At 36.4% G+C, this 18003-nt stretch overlaps 1 protein-coding gene across 6 annotated transcripts in view; it reads right to left on the minus strand.

Annotated features, from left to right (window-relative positions):
• The window catches only part of Syx16 (syntaxin 16), a 72584-nt gene extending 67106 nt beyond the window's left edge, over positions 1-5478 (minus strand). The window contains exon 1 of one of the 6 annotated variants that reach the window (XM_089098207.1): positions 5459-5478. The gene's annotated coding sequence lies outside the window, so the exon portion shown is untranslated. Of the gene's footprint in view, positions 1-4074; positions 4181-5311; positions 5429-5458 lie in introns of those variants that run through there. The other 5 variants (XM_089098204.1, XM_089098203.1, XM_089098209.1 and 2 more) reach the window with 5 other exon arrangements.
• Positions 5479-18003: the final 12525 nt, after the last annotated feature.

An 18003-nucleotide genomic window follows, 5' to 3' on the forward strand; every position in this document is an offset into this window, starting at 1 on the left:
GTTTCTACAACAAAGATTTCAATAAAGACCTTATATGCCCCCAGGGCATAACTTATAACCCTTGCCCTGAAGACTGTGGGGGGTGTGTTGTGCTCAAAGGTATAATTTCCTTAACTTTAAACTGCATGGAACAAAATGGCTCTCTCAAAATTTTGATTGGATGTGTTTGGGGAAATGGTGGGTGTGGAAGGGGTGTTAGTTGCCTTCCAATTACTTTCAACTATTAGAAAGGGCACTAGCCATTTCAATTTATAATCAAATGAGCCCTTTTTGAAGTTTCTATGACAACACATTCTATAAAAACCTTATATGCCCCCAGGGCATAACTTAGAACTCTTGCCCTGAGGGCTGTGAGTGGGTTGTCATCCTCAAAGACCTTATTTTTAGAACTTAAAACTACGTTGAACAAAATGGCTATCTCAAAATTCTGATTGGATGTGTTTGGGGAAAAGGTGGGCGTGAGAGGGGGTTAGTTGCCCTCCAACCACTTTTGACAATTAAAAAGGGCACTAGCCCTTTGAATTTCCAATCAAATGAGCCTTTTTTGAAGTTTAAATGACAATGCCTTCTATAAAAACCTTATATGTCCCAAGGGTATAACTTACAACCCTTGCCCTGAAGGCTGTGGGGGAGTGTCCTCCTGAAAAACATAATTTATATATGGAAATCAACTATGCTGAACAAGGTGGCCATCTCAAAATTTTGATTGCATGTTTTTCAGGAAATGGTGGGTGTGGAAGGGGTGTTAGTTGCCTTCCAATCACTTTTGACTATTAAAAAGGGCACAAGCCACTCCACTTTCCAATTGAATGAGCCCTTTTCAAAGTTACTACAACAAATTCTTTGATATGAAGTGCCCTGCTCTAAAGGAAAAAAATATTATATTGTGCCAACATTGTTCTTATATGCCCTCAGGGCATAACTTAAGCCCTTGCCCCAAGGGTTGTGGGGGAGTGTTCTCCTCAAAAACATATTTTCTATCTGGAAATCAACTATGCTTAAAAAAAGGGCTATCTCAAAATTTTGATTGGATTTGTTTGGGGGGATGATGGGTGTGGGGGGGGGGGGCTAGTTGCCCTCCAAGCACTTTCGACTATTGAAAAGGGCACTAGCCCTTTGAATTTCTAATCAAATGAGCCTTTATTGAAGTTTCTAGAACAACGCCTTCTATAAAAATGTTATATGCCCCCAACCTTATATTTTGATTGGATGTGTTTTTGGGAAATGATGGGCATGGAAGGGGTGTTAGTTGCCTTCCAATCACTTCTGACTAGTGAAAAGGGCACAAGCCACTCCAATTTCCAATTGAATGAGCCCTTTTCTAAATTTCTACGGCAACTTCTTCAATACAAAGTATCCTGCTCTAAAGGAAAAAAATAATAAATAATACACTGCGCCAAGAGCGTTCTTATATGCCCTCAGGGCATAACTTAAAACCCTTGCCCCAAGGGTAGTGGGGGAATGTCCTCCTCAAAAACTTATTTTCTATCTGGAAATCAACTATGCTGAACAAAATTGCTATCTCAAAATTTTGATTGGATGTGTTTGGAGGAATGATGAGCATGGGGGGGGGGAGAGGCTAGTTGCCCTCCAAACACTTTTGACTCCAGTATTAAAAAGGGCACTAGCCACTCCAATTTCCAATCAAATGAATTATTTTTGAAGTTTCTACAACAACTCCTTCAATACAAAGTTCCTGGGTATAGAAAAAAAAAAAAAAAATACATTGTGCCAACATTGTTCTTTACTTAGGCAGTGCTGTTGCCCTGCCTATGATAGAAAGGAGAAAGGACTTGTACAAGAATTATCTGAGCAATAGATCACAAGAATGCAAAGGAAGTGGAGAAAACCTTAAAATATGAACTAAGGAGGTTTGAAGTGGCATGATGGATAAAATTGCCAAGGATGTGGAAGATGCAGCAAGATAACATAATTGTAAAATATTGTACTGACAAGTTAATAAATTCAGAGGGAGTAGTCAATCCAGAATTGGTTCAGTTAAAGATAGGAATGGGGCCACAATTAGCAATAAGGAAAGAACTAAAGAGAGATGGGCCAAACATTTTGAGAATTTGCTTAACCAAGATAGAGTTGCAGGAAAAGATATAGAGGAAAGTGAAAAAGTTTGTGATACCTTGGATGTGAAGGAAGATTGTTTTGTGAGGAAGAATTAGCAACAGTACTAAAAGGATTAAAAAATAATAAGGCTCCAGGTTGGTAAATGAGTTTCTTAAATATGGTGGCTCTGAGGTTAGAAATAAGGTACTGAAGATTATGAATATGGTTTTTGAAAGAGGGGAAGTACTGAACAATTTTAGAAAAACCTTAATTAAGCCACTTTATAAGAAAGGTGATAAAAGTGAGTGTGGTAATTATTGAGGAATTAGTCTGGTCTCTGCAGGTAGTAAATTACTTAGTAACATGATACTTTTTAGACTTAGTGATGCTGTAGACAAAGTTTTAAAAGAAAAACAGTGCAGTTTTAGAAAAGGTAGAGGATGTGTTGACCAAATTTTCACTCTTAGGCTAATAATTGAAAAGTGCCTCAGTTGTCAAACACCTTTGGTCCTCAGTTTTATAGATTATGAGCAAGCATTCAATTCTGTTGATAGAAGAGTTTTAGTAAAGGTTATATCCTTGTATGGTATGCCAGACAAATACATGAGAATATCACTGCTGCAGTTAAGGCAGGAAATGAGGTTAGCAGCTGGTTTTGTATTAAATGAGGAGTTAAACAGGGTTGTGTAATATTCCCCTTTATATGGATTATTTTGATGGACTTTGTCTTAAGGAGCACAGGAAAGGCAATGGGAGACTACAGAATTAAATTGGGAGGAAAAATCTTCTGGACTTGGATTATGCTGATGATTTAAGCATCCTAGTTTTCTAGATTATGCTGGTGATCCTAGATAATGCTGATGATTTAAGAATCCATGAAAGTGTGAGAAAAATGAATGAAATTTTAGAGGTTTTGCAAGTTCAGGGTGCTAAAATAGGTTTAAAAATCAATTTTAAGAAGACCAAGTCCCTAAGGCTAGGAATAAGTAAAGATGAAAAGGTGACATTGGGTAACGAAAATATTGATCAGGTGAGCAGCTTCACTTAACTTGGTAGTATTACTAGTAAAGATGGTGGGAGCAGTGAAAATATTTTAAAAGTAGAATAGCCAAGGCTCAGGGTGTTTTTTTTCACAGTTAAAAAAAGTTTGGAAGAATAGGAAGATAAGTCTGCAAACCAAGATTAGAATATTAGAAGCTACAGTGATGACAGTGCTCAAATATGGCTCTGAAGCATGGAGGCTCAGAAAAACAGATGAAGATTAGCTAGATGTTTTCCAGAGAAATTGCTTAAGGATTGTTCTGGGTACCTGGCTGACTGACTGTATCTTGAACAATAGGCTAGGCTATACAAAAAATGTGGTTCACCATCTCTCACTAGGGCTATAATAAAGAAAGGTTGAGGTGGCTAGGGCACATTGTGGAGATAAAGGATGACCAATTGCCAAAGATTTTTCTTTTCAGCCAACTGTCTAGGGCTAAATGGAAAGCAGGTTGTCCTCATCTGGAGTGGGAGGATGTCATAAAGAAAGATTTAAAGGAAATGAGAACTTTCTGGACTGGTGTAAAAATGGAGGCATTGAATAGATTGGGATGGAGGAGGAGCATGCATAGCTGTGATGGCATCAGGTGGCTTGGTCCTGTGGTGAGTTGTCAGTAGTGGTAGTAGTAATATATAATTGTTCATAAACAAATTTGGGCTATATATTTGCACATTAGATGGGGTGGGGGGTAAAGCATAGCATATATTATTATGTAACCTAACCTAGGTAACTCCCCCCCCCCTACACCCCCAAAAACAACAGTTTAAATATCATATATGCAATGAAAACCATGCTATGCCTTGCATTAATCTATAGCAGTGTGTTGAATTAACCCATCAAAAATGGTTTTTTGTGACTGGTTTCCATTGCAGTAGCCTATATAAAAGAGTAAATTTAATACAGGAGTTTAGGCTATAGAGGTAGGCTAAGTTTGTTTCTTAGCTACATGAATAGTCTGTTAATATAAACCTTACCCATCGGTCAATATTTACCAAATCATATTTTTGAGTTAGGAATAAAGTGAATACACCATTCAATGCCTTTTTGGTAAAATTCTACCAAATCATATTATTGAGTTAGGAATAAAGTGAATATACCACTTGATGCCTTTTTTTTATGCTGATTATGATAGTAATCATTTATATCGGAAATGAATTTCAGCCCCCCCCTATATATGCCAATTCAGGGTATATAGGGAAAAAGAAAGTACTCGATTCAGCAAAATTATGTAAAATTAACACCCTCACATCTTGTTACCAAAGATGAATTGAGAAAGATTAGGTATATTAATGAATAGCTAAAAATCTAAGCTATGCATCAATATGGTTATTATTCAGATTATTTAAGATCAACCACTTGAAACTATTAGTTTATTGACTTACCTACAAAGACCTCTTTTTGGAAATACCAATTATCCTATTTTGATGTAGGCTATATATCCTTTTAGTGTTTCAGTTTTATTCATGTATTAACAGAAAGCTGATTTTCTTCTGATTCTAGAAATGTGACTTTTGTTGCTTGATATTTATTCTATAAATCACAAATATTTAAATATAATTTTTCTTTTCAATTGCTTTTCAAAACAGAGACCACATTTTCAACTTATGCTGACAAATCATTGGTGAAAACTTGACCAAGAAGGCAGGTTCTTGTTACTGCCCTCACACTGCTTCATGTTGTAGTAAAAAGGGGTGGTCCAAAAACCCATTGCTATTTTTCCAGAATGCCAAAGAAAACTGGTCTTTCCCAAAAAGAGGTCTTTTACCCTAACCTAAGCCTGAATTGGCATATATAGGGGGGGGGCTGAAATTCATTTTTGATAGAAATGATTATTATATTCGTAATCAGCATAAAAAAGGCGTTCAATGGTGTATTCCCTTTATTCCTAACTCAATAATATGATTTGGTAGAAATTTACCACCTTTTTTTTATGCTGATTACAATTATAACAATCATTTCTATTGAATATGAATTTTAGCCTGCCCTATATATGCCAATTCAGGGTATATCACATTTCATTTACTGATGTAAATGGGAGGTGAGTTTAAACTGTACCCCCGGCAATATACTATTGCATGTATAGGGGGGGTAAATTCATTTCCGATAGAAATGATTATTATAGCCTATTTGTAATCAGCATAAAAAAGACATTGAATGGTGTATTCACTTTATTCCTAACTCAATAATATGATTTGGTAAATATTGACATACAATTTCAGATTATTAGGCTATGGCTAGATGCAGAGTTGCCAAAACTTTTAGGGACAAAAGTGTCCAAATCAGCCAATAATGGACACTTTTAGTGTTCATCTAGAAAATTAGCCAATATATAGGGTTGCCATTGTGAATTTTCAAAACCTGTGAAAAAAGTGCGGAAAAACTTGTGAAATTCGTCCTTCTTTGTTCTGCTACCTCACGGTCTGTTACCTGTATGAATTCTGCAGGTATTTCCAGCTTTGACATTAACTTTACCAATAAATTAAGTTTAGTGCTAGTTCAATTTGAAGAGATGGCATAAAAAAATCGTCATGAGAATGTCAGCAGAGCGAAATTTCATATAGATTATTGATACCGCTACCTATCTTAGTCGAAAAGTAAAGAACCAATCATAGAAACTCATTTTCACTTCTGCATTTTCTTAAGTTATGTGAAAAAGATGCGAGTTATTCATCTTCGGTAGGTATTAAGGATCTTTGGGTGCGACAGGGTCCGAACGGCTGTAGCAATGAAATGTGTATTTTGACCTGCATGGTTTTAAAGTTAAACAAAAGACGTCAATCTCCTTAACCACTCAGTCAACTGGTTGGTCAATTGGTTAAAATCGTTTAACAACTCCTCTATCTTGCCGTTTTTAGAACATTTAGAAGTAGCCCTGAGCAAAAATTACGTTTTCGAGAACTAAAAAAGTGAGAACACACGGCCGACTGAAATATATTCGCTTCAGTTCTACGCGATAGAAACTAGCAACCAGCGTTTGACAAAAAAATCACAGCTGAAAGTATAGAATATAAAACAGAAACATTCGCTAGCGGCTATAAATAAAATTGAACCGCAACCCAGCTTTTTTGCGAAACTTCTTTCTTTCTGTGACAGCAGTGTAACAATAGCTATATGCACACGGCTACACGCCACAGGGATGTACACGGAACGTGCCAGCAGGGAATGGCCATTCACTTCTTCTTTCCAGCCTTCTCAGCGGCCTTTGTGACTTTGCCAGAAACAGTCGCTAGCGGCTAGAAATAAAATTGAGCCGCGACCCAGCATTTTTGCGAAACTTCTTTCTTTCTATGACAGCAGCGTAACAATAGCTATATGCACACGGCTACACGCCACAGGGATTTACACGGAGCGTGCCAGCAGGGACTGGCCATTCACTTCTTCTTTCCAGCCTTCTCAGCGGCCTTGGTGACTTTGCCACCAGCAGTAGGTGGGTCCTTGAAGTTGACTGACTTGATGACAAACGTCAACCGTAAGATAGAAGAAAAAGATGGATTCGATAGTTCTAGCATACGAAATTGGTTAAGACTTTAGGTCCTATTCCTGTTCGGTTGATAAATGGTGTTCGCGCAGGGCGCAAAAACATATAAGAAAAATCCCAAGCCGTTACCAAAGCTTAAAAGTAAAGTACAAATTAAAAGCAGTCGAAAACAGAAGAAAATAAAGACATTTGGTTTTGATTTGGAAAAATGTCCAAAAAGTGTCCATTTTTTCAAAAAGCTGCCCTTTTTGACCCAATAGTGTCCCGGTGTCCCTCAGAGTGAAAAAGTGTCCAAAAGCCACTAAAAGTGTCCATTTGGCATCCCAGGCTAGATGTTCTGATGCAGATTTTTTCTATGCGGCTATTTCTTGTCCGTTGTTCTAGATAGCGCTTTGGTAGTCTACACTAGTCCCCGACGCCGCGCCGGCGAATCGACCGAACGCTGCCGACGAGAGGTCCGGTCGACCGCCGCCGAAGTGTCGCTACGCCGCCGGTGCGCCACAGGCGTGCCGCCGCCGGCAGACGCTGAATAAATTGTGTTTAAATTCGTATATCATCGTGCTCATAGGTAGTCACTTCTATAAGTCTCCAGTGGCAGATTCTAAAAAACGACTGTCCTACTTGCCAATCACGGTGCAATTCATGGATTAGAGGGGGGGGGGGCTATTATAAGTTTTCTTGTAAAGAAATTAACTTAATTTTTTGATATTGCAAGTAGTATTATTAAATTTATTTTCCTAGTCATTTTGTAGTTTTCGTATTGTGTCTGACTAATGATATAAATTGGTATTAAATTTGAGAATGTAACAAGAAATCACAGGTCAGATACATACACAGAATGCACAAATTCTCTTTAACTTAAAATTTTCAGGAATTTCTTGGGAAAAGTGCTATCCAGGAATTTCAAATTAAATCCAAAATTCAGTGCAAATACCTTAAAAGGAAGAAAAACAAAAAAAGACTGCTGCCAGCCTATGCTTGAAGCTTTCCAGGCCTTTCGTATATGACGTTGAAAGATTAGAAGGATGCAGGAATGCAATAAAATGAATAGGAATCAATTGCAGGCCATTCAAACTGAAATCTTCAATTGTATCCTTTAAACATAAATAAAGCTAAGTCATTGCCAGCACAAATAAATTTTAACTATGAACTTTTCACGAAACATATAGAAAATTGTGTTTATTATTGCTGTAATGTCTAAATAACGTATCTGACATTTTCACGCTTCTGAGATAATTAAAAAGAATTGTCTGATAAGTTTTTTCAAAGGAGGATCAGCAGGAGAATGTATGTTTTGCGACCCTCCAGTCCTCTTTATCTATATTACACTGCTGATTCTCCGTGTGAATAGCTTAGCAAACGGCTTTTGTAAATTGTTTCAGAAGTGGAAAATATCAGATAAGACCTTTAGGTATGAAAGCAAAAATATCACTTTCTAACAGCAAACGAATTTAATAATTCTCTTGTCCAAATGCCACCACTTGCTCTCTCTACAGCTATACATTTATAACCTGTACTAAATTTTTGTAAAATAAGTAAGTTAAAACGAATCGACATTTGCCCCCTCGATATCCCGGTGTGTTGTTACAGGCTTTTTGTCATAAAATGTTGGCCTGTTCAGCAAGCATTTTTAATGAAATAACTCAGAACGGCCAATGTCTTATGTTGTGGACAAAAGGGCTTATTGCCCTTATCAATAAGAATAGTAGCAAAGACGTGTTCGATAATGTTTGTCTTATCACTAACTCTCGTCTTCTAAAAATATATGAACAGTTTCTGACTCTTCGGCTAAAGAAACAGACTATACATTATGATTGATCCTAAGCATTTTGATTATTTACGACCAACTTTCGCCTCGCACTACCTTGTCAGTCTTCTTGGCAGACTCCATGAAAGGTTGAACCCCAATGCGTCTCTAACTCTTTTTGAATGGTCAGGGGAGCAAAGTTTGGAAAAGTTTGAAGATAATTCTCTTGAAACCATGAATTTGTGAACAGTATCATAACTAATCATCAATTAATGTTCTCCGTCTTTGTCTGTCTGATGAAAGAGCTGGTCTTCAAGCTTGAAAACCCGAGCAATCAGAGTATTTTTGTCGGTGAGTTCTCTGTCTTAAAGATTGGGAGCCATTGTTTCATCCTTGTCTTCGTCTTTAAGCACGATGCCATTACAAGGGTAAGTACGTGCTAGTGTAGTAATAATTGAATTTATTCGTAAAAAAAAAATACAAATTTGTCTATCAAAACGATGTCCAGTGAGTATGTCCTGTAAGGGCCTAATCACAATGCAATATTAACAAAAAGAAACAATTCAAGTAAAAGAAAAACAGAAGAAGGAGGTAAAAAGACGAAAGGAGATAGACTAACACGCCCTCAGACACCCGAACTACAAAAAAAATCGAAATCTCCACTCAAACATGCTGCCAGTCATCCCCTCCCCCTAAACAAAAAATAACAACTTGACAACTAAGAACAACGCGTCAAAACAATGCAATTCAATGATTTTCGGAATTATTGTTAAAGATTATGCTATTTTAACTCATTTGGCAAATTTTCCCTGATAAAAGGCCCCAGATTTTTAATACTAAATTTTTATCTAGTAGTTATAACCAACGGCCTATGTATCAACAGTAAACTTCTCGTTTAATCAAACAGTTCGTGGTAACGAACTGTAAGTAAGGAGCGACCGGCTCAATAGCAACCGAAGCTCTAAAAAACGGAATTTTGATACCAATAGATACATCAAAAGAATTGGATTTTTACGCGGATTTCAAATATATATGTTTCGTCCTACCCATCAAAAGTTTAGTCCTACCCATCAAAAGTTACGCGCCTGGGAAATTTTGGCTGATTTTCGAAAAAAGGGGGAAAGACCTTCTAAAAGCTATAGAACCTTAATGAAAATCACACCATCAGATCCAGGTTTCCAGCTCCTACCTGCGAAAATGTGGAATTTTGTATTTTTTGCCAGAAGAAAGATCACGGATGCGTGTTTATTTTTTTTTTTTTATTTTTTTTTTTTTCCAGGGGTGATCGTATCGACCCAGTGGTCCTAGAATATCGTGGGAGGGTTCATTGGAACGGAAATTAAAAGCTATAGTGCCCTTTTTAAATGACAAAAAAATGGAGGGCAAGTAGGCCCCCTCCCACGCTAATTTTTTCCCAAAGTCGCCCAATCAAAATTTTGAGATTTGCATTTTATTTAGCATGGGCGAAAATATGATAACTATATCTTTTAGGATTACTTGATCCCCCGCATTCCCCGGGGGGAGGGCTGAAAGTTATGAACTTTACCCAATGTTAACATATAGTATTGGTTATTGGGAAGTATACAGACGTTTTCAGGGGGGATTGTTTCTGGTAGTGGGGGTGGGGGGTTATGTGGGAGGATCTTTCAATGGGGGAAGGGACATTGCAATGAAGGGGGTGCCGGATTTCCCAGCATTGTTTAAAAAAGATGATCATAAATTAAATAAAAATAAAACAAGTTTTTCAACTGAAAGTAAGGAGCAAAGTCAAAACTTAAAACGAACAGAAAATATTACCTAGTCAATACCTCACTCTTTAAGCCAAAGATTTTTTAGTACTTTCATAAGAGCTATTTATTCTAATTAACGGCATTTGTGATTAAGAATTAGAACAAAATTCGAACTTTAGCGCAAAGAGCGAGGTATTGACTATTGGGCGAACCTCCTAATATACGTATTAAAAATATATGAATATAGAAGTTCGTTACGTAAGTTAATTTGGAAGTTACGTATATTTATTACTAATAAAAACGTTCGTAAATAAAATTAAAAACCTTTCGAGAAAGTCATTTAACCAAATAAAAGTAAAATTAATATGCAAATTTAATTTTAATTATTCATGTACGGTGAGCCAAAATCAAAATCTGCATTAATTCAAAAACGTTCAAAATTAAATACAAAAACAAGTTTTTTTAACTGAAAGTAAGGAGCGACGTTAAAACGAACAGAAATTATTCCGTAAATGAAAGGGGCTGTCCCCTCCTCAACGCCTCACTCTTTGCGCTAAAGTTTGACTTTCTCACAACTCTATTTTTTTTTAAACAATAAATAACTTTAATGTAAGGAGCGAGGAAATGGTTAAACGAAAAAGGAAAGTGATGTACCTTGCAGGAAGGGTATGGAAAGCAGGGATAGCTTTTTTTTATTTAATAAGCATGAAGAGATGATGTGCACGTGAAAAGCAAAGAAAAGAACAGAGGCAATTGTTTGTAATGGTGATTATATATAAGTAAAGTATCTAAGGGCAAGTGGGAGGCGAATCCTCGAAGAGAACGTCTTATGCCCTCTCGCGCCCACCTTTTCCCCGAACACATCCAATCAAAATTTTTAGATAGCGATTTTATACAACGTAGTAAAAAATTTGGAAATTAGGTCTTTAAGGATGACAACCCCTCCCCACCACAGCCCTCAGAGCAAGGGTTGTAAGTTATACCCTGGGGGCATATAAGGTTTTTTAAAGCGTTGTCGTAGAAACTTCAAACGGGCTTGTTCAATTGGAAATTGAAAGGGCTAGTGCCTTTTTTAATAGTTGAAAACGATTGGAGAGTGACTAACGCCCCTCTTACGCCCATCCATTTTCCCAAACATCCAATCAAAATTTTGAGATATCCATTTTGTTCAACGTAGTTGAAAGTTCTGGAAATTTGGTCTTTTAGGATGATAATCAACTCAGAGACCACAGTGCAAGGGTTGTAAGTTATGCCCTGGGAGCATATAAGGTTTATATAGAAAGTTGTTGTAGAAATTTCAAAAAGGGCTCATTTGATTGGAAATTGAAATTGCCCTGTTTAATAGTCGAAAGTGAGTGGAGAGTAATTAACCGCCCTCTCACGCCCACCATTTCCTCATTTTTTTTGGCCATTTAGAGATAGCCATTTTGTTTACCGTAGTTGAAAGTTCGGGAACTTATGTATTTAAAGATGACAAAACCCCCAGAGCCCCCAGGGCAAAGGTTGTAAGTTATGCCCTGGGGGCATCTAAGGTTTTTATAGATAGAGTTGTCGTCAAACTTCAAAAGAGGCTCATTCAATTGGAAATTGAGAGGGCTAGTGCCCTTTTTAATAGTCGAAAGTGATTGGACGGTACCTACCCTCTCACGCCCACCATTTCTACAAACACGTCCAATCAAAATTTTCAGATAGCCATTCTGTTCAACGTAGTAGAAAATTCTGAAAATTAGAACTTTGAGATTGGCACCCCCCCCCCCCCCCCCGCCTAAGCCCTCAGGGCAAAGTGTTGTCGTAGAAACTTCAAAAGGGCTCATTTGATTGGAAATTGAAAGGGCTAGTGCCATTTTTAATATTTGAAAGCGATTGGAGAGTGACTAACGCTCCTCTCACGCCCACCATTTTCCCAAATACACCCAATCAAAATTTTGAGACAGACATTTTGTTTAACGTAGTTGAGATTCTTCAAATTAGGTCTTGGAGGATGACAACCATCCTAACAGCCCTGAGGGTAAGAGTTGTAATTTATGCCCTGGGGGCAAACAAGTTGTTTATAGAAAGCGTTGTCGTTTCAAAAAGGGTTCAATCGATTGGAAATTGAAAGGCCTAGTGCCCTTTTTAAAATTCAAAAGTGATTGGAAGGCTTGACATTTTTATAGTAAAGATCGATGTGGGTATAATGTATTATTTGTGGTTGTTGTTGTTATTTAGACCAGGGCACTTCATATCAAAGGAGTTGTCGTGGGAACTTCCAAAAGGGATCAATCGATTAAAAATTATAAAGGTCTGATGCCCTTTTTAATGGTCAAAAGTGATTGGAGGGCAACTAATGCCCCTCCCATGCCCACGCTTCAATTTGCCCATTATGTTTAAAAACTAAACGTTGCCTTAAGATTAAATCAAAATGCACTATGTTAATTCTAATTCCCAAAAAGGCATCTCAGCAGTATCCCAAGAATGACTGAAGATATTTTGTTCAAACTTTCGGGGCTACTTCTGCTCTTAAAATTTAACTAAATCAAAATAGCGTAAGTGTATCCAAGCTATCAAAGAAAGTAAACAGATCTTTTTGCAAATGGTATCAAGTTTTCCATTTCAGGTCAACTAGAGGAGGTATTAAACTAAATTAAACACTACTATTTATGCCCAGATTTCTAAAAGGGTGTATGTTGTTACAAATTGCTGAAAATTTTTCTCCCGCATACAAATAACAAGCCAAGCTATGAAGTCTTAAAAAACAAAAAGATTTAAAGTATTATTTTCTTCTTCCCTGAAAAGACTATGTCAATATAAAACGAACGGAAATTAATTTAAAAAAAAAATTTCCGAAAAATAAGTTTTTCAAAGGAAAGTAAAGAACTCTATTAAACAAAAAACGAGGAAAACTAAATCAAATAATCTACCAAGCCTGAAACTACCACAAATCAGCATCGATAAATAAATAAAACCCAAAACGAACAGAAATTACAATAAATAACCGAGTCAAACTCAAAACGAGCAGAAATTAACATAAGTTGGGCTCAAAGCCCCTATGCCTTCCCAAGGCCAGATCATAATTTGCACTTTACTGAAAAAAAAACAAATGAATGTGCATTGTCAGTTTCATATACTGATATTTAGTCATCAAAATGTTAATATTATTTGATTTATTAAAGTTATAAAAGTAAAAACATTTATATTTTTTCAGTAAAGTACAAATTTTGTTCTTGAAAGTTTTGGAAATTAAATCTTCAGGGATGACACCCTCCCCCCACAGCCCTCAGGGCAAGGGTTGTAAGTTATGCCCTGGGGGCATATAAGGTTTTTATAGAAAAAGTTATAGTAGAAACTTCAAAAAGAGCTCATTCCATTGAAAATTGAAATGGCTAGTGGCCTTTTTAATAGTCGAAAGCAATTGGAGGGCAACTAACCCCCCTCTCACGCCCAACATTTCCCCAAACACATCCAATAAAAATGTAACGATATTCGTTTTTTTAAACCTAATTAAAAAGTCAAGGAATTAGATCGTTGAGCAAGATAACCACCTCAAAGCCCTCAGGGCAAGGCTGGTAAGTTGTATCCTGGGGGCTTATAAGGTTTTATAGAAAGTGTTGTCGTAGAAACTTCAAACAGCGCTCATTTGATTGGAAATTGTCAGGGCTAGTGCTCTTTTTAATAGTCGAAAGTTAATGGAGAGTAACTAACCCCTCTCTCACGCCTACCATTTCCCCAAACACATTCAATGAAAATTTTGAGATAGCCATTTTGTTCAACGTAGTTGAAAGTTCTGGAAATTAGGTCTTTGAGGATGACACCTCCCTCCCCTCCCACGGCTTTCAGGGCAAGAGTTGGAAGTTATGCCCTGGGAGCATATAAGGTTTTTATAGAAAGCACTGTCGTAGAAACTTCAAAAAGGGTTCATTCGATTGGAAATTGAAATGGTTTGTGCCCTTTTCAATGGTCGAAAGTAATTGGAGGGTAACTAATCCCCCTCTCACGCCCACCAATTCCCCAAACACATACAATCCAAATTTTGAGATAGCCATTTTTTCCAACGTAGTTGAAAATTCTGGGAATTAGATCTTCATGGATGACAACCCCCGCCCCACAGCCCTCAGGTTAAGGGTTGTAAGGTATGCCCTGGGGCATATGAGGATTTTATAGAGAGTTGTCGTAGAAACTTCAAAAAGGGCTCATTCGATTTGAAATTGGAAGGGATAGAGCCCTTTTTAATCGAAAAAACTGTTTGCATAAAATAAGGTTCTTAAGAAAAAAGTAAAGAACTCCATTAAACCAAAAACGAACAAAAATAGAATCAAATAATCTACCAAGCATACAACTACCAAAAGATCAATATCAATAAATAAATGAAACCCAAAACAATCAGAAGTTAAAATAAGTCAAACTCAAAACGAGCAGAAATTATTCTGAATAGGGTTCTAAACCTTATGCTTTCTAAAAGCCAGAATATAATTTGTGCTTTACTGAAAAAAATTCATATGAATTTACTGAAAAAAATGTGCATTGTCAGTTCAATATACCTATGCTGATATTTATTCCTTAAAATCTATATTAATTTTTGTTTTCTTAAAGTTATAAGTGAAAACATTTAAAAGAACTTTGTTTCAGTAAAGAATGATGTTGGCACAATGTATTATTTATTTTTTAGGGTTAGACCAGGGCACTTCGTATCGAAGGAGTTGTCGTAGAAACTTTGAAAAGGTTAATTTGATTGGAAATTGGAGGGGTTAGTGGCCTTTTTAATAGTCGGAAGTGATTGGAAGGCAACTAACACCCCTTCCAGGCCAACATTTCCCAAAACACATCCAATCAAAATTTTGAGATAGCCATTTTTTTAGCGTAGCTGATTTCCAAATATAAATTATTTTTTTGAGGAGGACAACGCCCCACAGCCCTCAGGGCAAGGGTTGTAAGTTATGCTCTGGGGGTATATAAAACTTTTGTAGAAAGCGATGTCGTAGAAACTTCAAAAAAGGCTCATTCAATTGTAATTTCAAAGGGTTAGTACCCATTTTAATAGTCAAAAGTGATTGGAGGGCAACTAACCACCCTCTCACGCCCACCTTTTCCCCTAACACTTCCAATCAAAATTCTGAGATAGCCATTTTGTTCAACGTAGTTGAAAGTTTAAAAAATTGGGTATTTTAGGATGACAACCCCCACAGCCCTCAGGGAAAGAGTTATAAGTTATGCCCTGTGGGCTTATAAGGTTTTCATTGAAAGTGTTGTTGTAAAAACTTCAAAAGGACTCATTCGATTGGAAATTGAAATGGCTAGTGCCCTTTTTAATAGTTAAAAGTGATTGGAAGGCAACAACACCCCTTCCACGCCCACCATTTATCCAAAAACATCCAATCAAAATTTTGAGATTGCCATTTTGTTCAACGTAGTTGAAAGTTCTGTAAGTTAGGTCTTTGAGGATGATAACCCCCTGAGTGCCCACAGGGTAAAGGTTATAAGCTGTACCCTGGGGGCATATAAGATTTTATTGAAAGCTTTGTTCTAGAAACTTGAAAAAGGGTGCATTCGATTGGATGTTGAAATAGCTAGTGCCCTTTTTAATAGTCGAAAGTGATTGTAGGGCAACTAACCCCCCCGTCACGCCCACCTTTTCCCCCAACACATACAATAAAAATTTTTAGATAGCCATTTTGTTCAAAAAATTCTTTTAAATGTTTTCACTTATAACTTTAAGAAAACTAAAATTAATTAAGCATTTAAGGAATAAATATCAGCATATGTATATTAAACTGACAATGCACATTTTTTCATTAAATTCATTTGAATTTTTTTCAGTAAAGTACAAATTATATTCTGGCTTTTACGAAGCATAGGGTTCGGAACCCTACACAGATTAATTTCTGCTCGTTTTGAGTTTGACTTATTTTAATTTCTGTTTGTTTTGGGTTTCATTTATTTATTAATACTGATTTGTGGTAGTTGTATTCTTGGTAGATTATTTGATTCTATTTTTGGTTTAATGGAGTTCTTTACTTTTTTTCAAAAACTTATTTGTGCAAAAAGTTTTTTTGATTAATGAGCATAAGAAAAAGCATCGAGTAGTATTTTTACTTTATTCGTAAGTCAATAATACGAACTGCCGAAAATTTACCCGTAATTTCACTTCTAAATGTTTTTTTAGAATAATAGACATAACACTAAACCTAAATTTTTAACGAAAGTCTTAATGTCAGTCTAGTCCCCTCAAATACTGTGTAGACTAGACCCCGGCGCCATACCGATGAAGGAAGAACGGTGGCGGCAGGGCCAAAAACAGCGCGCCACCTTCGTGCCGCCGGTGCGATCAATGTTGACCGCAAACATTAATGTTTTCATCAGTCTTTCTCAAATCACAGCTTAAACTTACAACAGATTCGAGCCTATTCAAGAGTTCAAAACTTCACAATTCGCTGAATGGGAACTGGTCTTCTTTGTTATTCATCAAGAGAAGTAGAAATCTGGTAGAAACGAAATGGCTGTGGCGTTTCAGAACCCTTGCATAATAGTTGAAGTATCTATTAGCTATGTATTCTTAACATAAATGATTATCAAAATTAGTAGTTTTTCAAAATTAGTCAAAATTAGTAGCATTATTGCATACAAAACTTCAAATACCGTATCACAAAATTCGCCAGTTATCTGGGTAAGAACTTTGAATATAAGTTTAAACTTAGAAGCTTAATTTTTTCATAATGCCCTTTGCCAATATCTGTTTTGTCACTTTTAAAACAGTTGAAATGGGTGACTTCGATATTGATTGTATTTTTTTTTGCTCTTTTGGATTCCTAAAAGCCTTCTTTGTGTTAAAAACTGGTTTTTAATAACAACTTAAAAAAAATATACATTTTAAAGTTTTTTTTGGCCTCTTTATAGAATATATGTCATGTAGGCTAAGGCTGAACTGCTGCTTTTTTTATTGCTTTCGGCTGCTCTTTTGGATATTATTCATTTTTTCTTTTGGGGATTCATTCCAAATTATAAACTCATAAATACCTAATATCAGCTAAATTATAAACTGCTTCTAAAAGGAGTAAATTTATCAAATTGAAAAATACATGATGAACACTTCACATGAGAACACTTCAATTACAATGAAACAAAAAAAACACTTAACGGTTTATTCGGTATGAAGAAAAACTTTTCTGAAATCTTTTCGTTTTTTAAGACTTCATAGCTTGGCCTGTTATTTGTATGCGGGAGAAAAATTTTCAGCCATTTTTAACAACATACACCCTTTTAAACATCTGGACATAAATAGTAGTGTTTAATTTAGTTTCATACCTCCTCTAGTTGACCTGAAATGGAAAACTTGATACCATTCGCAAAAAGATCTCTTTACTTTCTTTTATAGCTTGGATACACTTACGCTATTTTGGTTTGGTTAAATTTTAAGAGCAGAAGTAGCCCCGAAAGTTTGAACAAAATATCTTCAGTCATTCTTGGGATACTGCTGAAATGCCTTTTTGGGAATTAGCATTAACATAGTGCATTTTGATTTAATCATAAGACAACATTTAGTTTTCAAACATAATGGGCAAATGGGAGGGTGGGCATGGGAGGGGCATTAGTTGCCCTCCAATCACTTTTGACTATTAAAAAGGGTATCAGCCCTTTCTATTTTCAATCAAATGACCCTTTTTGAAGTTCCCACGACAACTCCTTTGATATGAAGTGCCCTGGTCTAAATAACAACAACAACAAAAAATCATACATTATACCCACATCGGTCTTTACTATAAAAATGTCAAGCCTTCCAATCACTTTTGAATTTTAAAAAGGGCACTAGGCCTTTCAATTTCCAATCGATTGAACCCTTTTTGAAACGGCAACGCTTTCTATAAGCACCTTATATGCCCCCAGGGCATAAATTACTACCCTTACCCTCAGGGCTGTTAGGGTGGTTGTCATCCTATAAGACCTAATTTCCAGTAGTTTCAACTACGTTAAACAA

The sequence above is a fragment of the Artemia sp. Qi Xiang Cuo genome, chromosome 12 (genome assembly GCF_049724085.1).
Source record: "Artemia sp. Qi Xiang Cuo chromosome 12, ASM4972408v1, whole genome shotgun sequence".
In the NCBI taxonomy this organism is placed as follows: domain Eukaryota; kingdom Metazoa; phylum Arthropoda; class Branchiopoda; order Anostraca; family Artemiidae; genus Artemia; species Artemia sp. Qi Xiang Cuo.